Below are 7,038 nucleotides of genomic sequence, written 5' to 3'. Positions count from 1 at the left end.
AACCAAAAGTTACAATGAAAATACAGTTGTACACACGTCCTTATGGATTTCCTCATTTATGTGTTGAGTGAGCCAGGGAGGAATCTCTAACACAAGGCTTGCGGGGATTTTATTTTTCCTTTGTTCTCGCTTTCCCTCAGTAATGGTTCTCTGGTTTGTTCAGGAAGCAGAACATCCTGAGAGCCAAGGAGCCCTCACGTTACAAGATCAAAGATTTTAGTCCAAGTTCAGTCCAATTCCCAAGTGCTGATTTAATAAAAAAAATAATAATAATCTGTGTACCTATATCTAGATACCACTATCTACATGGCTATTTATACATTTTAACATTTATTTTCTAAGAATATTCAGTGTTGGCATTGTAAATCACACTCCCTTGATCTTACATTTATAAACAAAACAAGGCTGTTTCCTGCTTTCTAATTAAGAGTGTTTCCATCTTTTCCTGTTAGTATTTGTTACTTATCCACTCACTTTTAGACTTAGTAGATAAAATGCCACAGCTGTTGTTTAAAAAAAAATGCATGCAGAGAGAATTAAAAAATATTTTGAGGGGAGTCATACCTGGCAGTGTTCAGGACTTACTCCTGGCTCCGTGGTCAAAAATAAACTTCTGGCAGTGCTCAGGGTTGATATATATGGTGCTGGGAACCAATCCCTGTGTGTAAGGAATGCACCTTAGCCCTGAAGAGATAGCTGTACTCTCTCTCTCTGTCTCTCCCTCTCTCTCTTTCTCTTTCTCTTTGGTCACACCCAGCGGTGCTCAGGACTTATTCTGTGCTCTGGGGTCATTCCTGCTAGTGCTTGGGGACCAGATGAAATACTGGGGGTCAGCCACTAGCCAGGAAAGTGCCTAACCTGATGCACTAGCTCTCCAGCTCCATAGCAAAATAGTTTTAAAGACATTTACTTAGAGAAATGTAAGAAGGGAGGAAGGGAAGGCGTGGAGAGAGAGAGAGAGAGAAATAGAGAGAGAGACATCTCCACATTGGAAAAAGTCAAAGTTCAACATTTAAAAGATTCTGTCCACTTGTTTTAGGTTTTTTTTTTAGAGTTGGGAAAGTTCCATTATTTGATATTAACACAGAAGGTGTTAGTTCAACTTCTAATCCAGCAATAAGACTTGAACATAGCTTGCAAACTGTCACTCTAATTTGAAATGAGAACTCATTAAAATATCTAATTACTGCTCAGAAGATAGAAAGAGGGTACAAATATAGCCAAGGTGAACTTGAAGGCTAGGGATCAAATGGAGGCTCCCACCTGCAAAGCACACGTTCCCGCCCTTTGAGCTATCTCTCCTGGCAGCTCTTATTTGTTAATTTATTTTACTAAGTGCCAGGCACTATTCCATGCCCTGTGGGTGGAACATGAGTGAAAAAAGTTCCCTGTGCTGCTTCAGTTTATCATTCTTCTCAGAGTTACAATTTTATAAATCTCTGTCCCAATGGCTAGACCAAGCTCAATAAGCCAAACTTCTGCTTTGCACGTGGAAGTGACAGGTTTGATCCCCAGCACCCCAGGGGCCCCCAGACACTGTCAGGAGTAGGCCCTTAGTGCTTCCACATATGATCCCCAAACAATAAAACAAAGCAAAACTAATCTCTGCTTCAGTCCTTATGAGCGCTCTGACCTTGGACAGATTATACAATCTTTCTGTGTCTCAGTTTCTTTATCTATAAAGTGTTTATGATAACAGTTTCCACCTTATTATTGATATTAAGTGCTATGCTGAGATATCCATGAGTTAATGTCTTTAAAATTCTTAGAACAGTAGGAGCCAGAGCGATAGTACAGCAAGTAGGGAGTTTGCCTTGCATGCAGCCAACCCAGGTTTGATCCCTGGCATCCCATATGCATCTCCCCTAAGCACCACCAGGAGCAATTCCTGAATGCAGAGCCAAGAATAACCCCTGAGCATCGCCAAGTGTCACCCTCTCCGTCAAAAAAAAAATTTTTTTTTAAAAAGAAAACATTCTTAAACCATTACCCTGCAGCTATGTGTATGTTCAGCTTCAGGATTACTGTAGACACACATGAAGTGTTTTCTCTTGCCAGGTGCTTTAATAGGATAGACACATGTGGTGGTAATAAGGAATGTGGAGAAAAATAAAACTGGGTAAGGTAACTAGAAAAAGGCTAGAAACAGGTTGTAATTTGTGGGTGTGAGGTGGTTAGTCACTTTATAGAGATGGGTTTTGAGGTCTAACTGTGATGGTGTGATTTGTAAGATAACTGATAGAAGTGAGAAACCAGATCTTGTGGTCTCCCTGGCACCACATCAGGTCCCTTGAGCACGTGAGGACTGATCTCTGAGCAGAGAATCAGGATTGAGTCCTGAGAACTGCTAAGTAGGGAAGGAGAAAAGGAAGGGAAGGAGGGAAGAAGGAAGGAGGAAGAGAAAGAAAGAGAAGAAGAAGGAAGGAAGGGAGGGAGGGAGGAAGGGAGGGAGAAAGGGAGGAAAGAAGGAAGGGAAGAAGGAAGGGAGCAAAAGAGGAAAGGAGGGAAGGAGAGAGGGAAGGAGAGAGGGAAGAAAAGATAGAAGTTAACAAATAAACTTCTTTACTGGTAGACGTGCAGATGTTAGATTCTGCGTTAGGTTCCTAAGTGAACTTGCTAACACTTGACCTCACTATCTGGCAGGAAAAATGAAAGCATCATTTCTTAATGTCTCGCTTACCTAATGATGGCAGAGTAAAGGAGAGTGCTTGCTTCCTGCTGATTGCTCCCTCCTAAAGGGATGAAGACTGAAGCCCTCTTTTCTGTCACACACTTAACAATCAGATAAAGCAATCCATCTTCCCAGGAATGTGCCTGGGCATTCTTCTCCCCCATGGAACCCAGGAGAAGGAAGAATGCAGCTCCTTAGAGCAAGTGAAATACATGCTACAGTAGAACTTGAAGAGTTTAGGAAATGCTCTGATTCACATTTTAAAAGGATTCTGCTACTTTCCTTTCCAGTTCCGTCTTTACACCCCTTCTCTGGTTCCACATCCGAGAGTGATTAAGACTGGACTCAAAGTGGATCCCCAACCCTTCTCACACACGTCCTCCCCAAAGAGAAGATTCCATTCTGACAACCACCCAGGAACAGTGCAATGGGGAAAATGCCTGGCTTGCACACATCAGGTCTGAATGTTGCCAAGTGCACCCGAATGACTTTGCTGCTGGGGTTCAAATCAGGGCCTGCCACATGCAAGGCTTTACCGCTAGCCACACCCCAGTCACAGGTATTACATAGGTTTATATCATTTTTTTTAAACGTGGCAGAGTTGTAGAGACAGCCTCAAGCAAAACAAATGGAAATGTCCCGTCTGGTTATCCACTGCTGGTACTGTCGCACCATCTGTCCCCACACCAGCACAAAGCATCAAGGAATGGCCAGGATTTGGGTGTCTTTGTCTTGTTTTTCAATAGTGTTATCAATTATAAGCAATCTAAAATGAATTTCCTAGGAACTTAAAATGCCAACATTTTAAAATTTTTTTAATTTTTTAAAATTTTTATTGAATCATTATGTGAAAAGTTACAAAGCTTTCAGATTTAAGTCTTAGTCATACAATGAGCAAACATCCATCCCTTCACCAGTGCATATGTTCCACCACCAAAAACTCCAGTATACCTCCCATCCCACCCCCCTCCCCTGCCTGTGTGGCTGATGATTTTCACTTTACTTTCTCTTTACTTTGATTACATTCAACATTTCAACAGAAAACTCACTATTATTATTTCGAATTTTCCCCCAACAATCAGACCTACCGAAAAGGCATCATTTGATAATTTGTTTTCCATTGCTGAGAATGAAGAGCATATGAGGTTTTGGATTTCTGGAATTTTAGTAATTAAGTCTAGAGAAATTTCTGCCTGAAGTCACATCACCGCAAGCTTGTACCTCTGTTTAGTGGGCCTTATAAGATGGCAGTCGCCACACTGCCGCCAGCAAAAGGAAAGGTCGAGAGAGAAAAACCTTTTCCCTCCCAGGATGGCACGGGGCCGTAGCTTAGTTCACAGTCTAAAGGCATTTCTGCAAGGAGCCGCTGGGTGCTGAAGGTAGTTAGTGGGCCTCCGGGATCGTGGTCGCTCAGGAATAGAGGTGCCATTCGTGTGCAGCTGCTCGGGGTCACATCTGGGCCAAGAGCAGCACCAGTAACGCCCCCACCCCATCCCAAGATCTTCTGCACATCCCATTACTGCAAGCTTGTACCTCTCTTTAGTGGGCCTTATAAGATGGCAGTCACGATGCCACTGGCGAAAGGAAAGGCCGAGAGAGAAAAAAACCTTTCCCCTCCCAGGGCGAATGCCAGCATTTTTTAAAGTAGAAGCAAAACTTTTAGGCACATTAGAATCACAAGGTCTAACAATGTATCCTATTGCTTTACCTTACTCAGTATTTCTTTTACACTTTTTTTTTTTTGCCTTTTTGGGTCACACCTGGCGATGCTCAGGGGTTACTCCTGGCTCTGCACTCAGGAATCACCCCTGGCAGTGCTCAGGGGACCATATGGGATGCTGGGAATCGAACCCTCGTCGGCCGTGTGCAAGGCGCTTCCCGCTGTGCTATAGCTCCAGCCCCACTCAGTATTTCTTTTAAGTAAAACAACATTTTTCTCTGGATTCCAAAAGGGATTTGTAGAATTACTACTTTCTGTCAAGAGCTTTTATTATTGCAAATAATAATTAGCTTGACAATATAGACCCTGGAGGGCAAATAAAAAGGCCACAATTCACCATTATTCATGAGTGGAATGAATTGGAGGCAAGTGGCAGAGCCTCTTTCAAGTTCAATTTAAAAGCTGATAGTAAGTAAGCACCTTTGTATGTGCAGAACTGACTGAAAACAGCTCTAAGGAAACACAAAATGCAGAAGCCATTCTTGCTTCCTCCTTACTCCACTGCGATGGCCAAGAAAATTCTCATCAGAAAAGCTTTTTGGAGCAGTAAGGTGGGAGAAGACTGAAGAGTAGGACTGATGCTGGTACATGAATTTTTCTCTAACTGGAGGCAGCAGTTCCAAAAATGTAATCTGCAAGTTGAGCCAGATGTTTACATCAGTCACTTACACTTTAAAGTGCTTAAAAATGTACACTTGCAATCTTCTCTAGCATTCTGCACAAGTAGTCTAACTCACACATTGAATTTATGGGCTCCGGCAGCAGAGAAGAGTTTTTGATTGTTGTATCTTAGTTGTTCTTGGATCCCTACTGGAAAACTGGCCAGCATTTATCAAACAAAAAATCCAGAGAACTCTGCTATAAAGAAATAGGTCTTTTTTGCCTCTTTAATGTCTGTAGTGAAATGATTGTGCAGTAAATTTTAATAATGCAATTCTGCAATTCTAAGGAAATAGCTTGTAGAAAGGATTTCCTCCCAGACCTCTTCCTTGAAGCTTTGTCCTGTTACTCAGAGGCGAAGAGAAAGAAGCAAATACTAGCCAGCATATCTGCAGAGAAACAACAACAAAACACCTCCCAGGTTAGACTCTGAAGTGCTGGGAGGGTCGGGGGTAGGTAATTTCTGCAGGACCCAAATTTCCAGGAGCTCAAACATTTAATTTTATTCAGAAAATAATTAGGAATTCCAGGGAGACAGAATACAAAGTCTAAAGCTGCCTCTAAATTTCAGTAACCAGTTGATAACAGTCCATGGATGATAACAGTCCATTTTTTAAAAGATGAATCTTCTAACTTTGGGGCATGAGTGTGACTGACAAATCATTTCTCTCTCTAACTTAGTAACGAGTGACTTGGCACCCTGGCAGATGAGTTGGCAAGAAAGGAGCCGTCAAGTGTCATATCAGAGACTGACCCAGACACCCTGGGGCAACGTGATTTGTCACTTAAAGAGGAGGTCTCATCTCCCGACTGCTGAGTCATCCTCCTCTGGATGCTATTTAAACAGAAGCCTCCAGCACACTCAGCGTCAACACTCCACCGACAATGCCCAGACCTCCAGAAAGAAATCGAGCCTGGATTACTGGCAACAAGTGCAATTTTAAAGACAGTACCCATCCTCCTTCCCGTATTGTCATATTACGGATTTGGACTTCAGGATCCTGTCCTCAAAACAGCTTATCTGGCAAGTTTTCCCAGGAGCCCTTGGCCAGAGGTGGACTATTTCTGCCCTGAGTTTTCTTAGCTTGTATTTATTTATTTTTCCTTGGTGGAGGTGGGGTGAGTGGTGGTGCAGAGGGGGTTGGGGCCAAACCCAGGGATGCTCAGGGCTTAGTCCTGACTCTGAACTCCAGGGATCATTGCCTGGAGGGGCTCAGCGGACCATCCGCCTTGCTGGGATTTCAATCCTGGTCCGCCCTGTGTAAAACAAGCACCTACCCACTGTACTCTCTCTCCAGCTCTTTTAGTCATTTTTACATGAGTTTCTTATAATTTTTTTTTATGGTAACACACATTGATGACTTCTTTGTGGTTAGACACCAAGATACAGGTAAACATTGGTTAAAGGAGAATTAACGTTGTTCTTGCCTTGTTCAGTTTCAAAGTCGAATAAATGAGCAACTGAAATTTACCATGTGATGAATTTGAGAGAGGTGAGTACAAAGTGATATTCTGGCTCGTCATTGGATCACTAGCGCTACTAGAACCTTTCATTCTCTGCATATGGCACGTGGTGGGAAGCGTCAAAAGGCTCTGGAAGGATGTATGTTTCAGAAGGCTTTTTTGTTTGTTTTGTTTTGAGTAGAGACACACTCTGCAGTGCTCAGGCCTGGCTCTATAGTCAGGGGTCACACCTGGCATTCTGCTCAGGGGCCACACCTGGCAATACTCAGGGAACCATATGGACCATATGTGGTGTCAGGATTCAATCCATTGTTTAGGCTGCAGCCGCAAGTAAAAAAAATACTTTACCCTCTGTAACATCTCCCTGGCCCCTAAAGGGCTTTTATGATGGTGTGTTCACATTTCCACCTGTCTGACAGCCCTTGCCCTGTTTGACCTGGCCTTTCCGGCAGCTGCCTGTGTGAGTGGTGTTGATGGCTTTCCCTTGCCTTATCCTCTAGATGCTCCTGTCAGTGTGTCAGAT

At 43.1% G+C, this 7,038-nt stretch overlaps 1 non-coding gene across 1 annotated transcript; it reads right to left on the bottom strand.

The window, feature by feature from the left end:
* Nucleotides 1-3,259: 3,259 nt before the first annotated feature.
* On the bottom strand, nt 3,260-3,396 carry LOC129400968 (small nucleolar RNA SNORA55). Its single transcript, XR_008628012.1, has one exon. It is a non-coding gene; the product is annotated as a small nucleolar RNA SNORA55 (small nucleolar RNA).
* Between the last annotated feature and the right edge of the window lie 3,642 nt (nt 3,397-7,038).

This window comes from Sorex araneus, chromosome 1 (assembly GCF_027595985.1).
Source record: "Sorex araneus isolate mSorAra2 chromosome 1, mSorAra2.pri, whole genome shotgun sequence".
Classification (NCBI taxonomy): Eukaryota; Metazoa; Chordata; class Mammalia; order Eulipotyphla; family Soricidae; genus Sorex; species Sorex araneus.
This window is presented reverse-complemented; position numbering and strand designations above follow the sequence as displayed.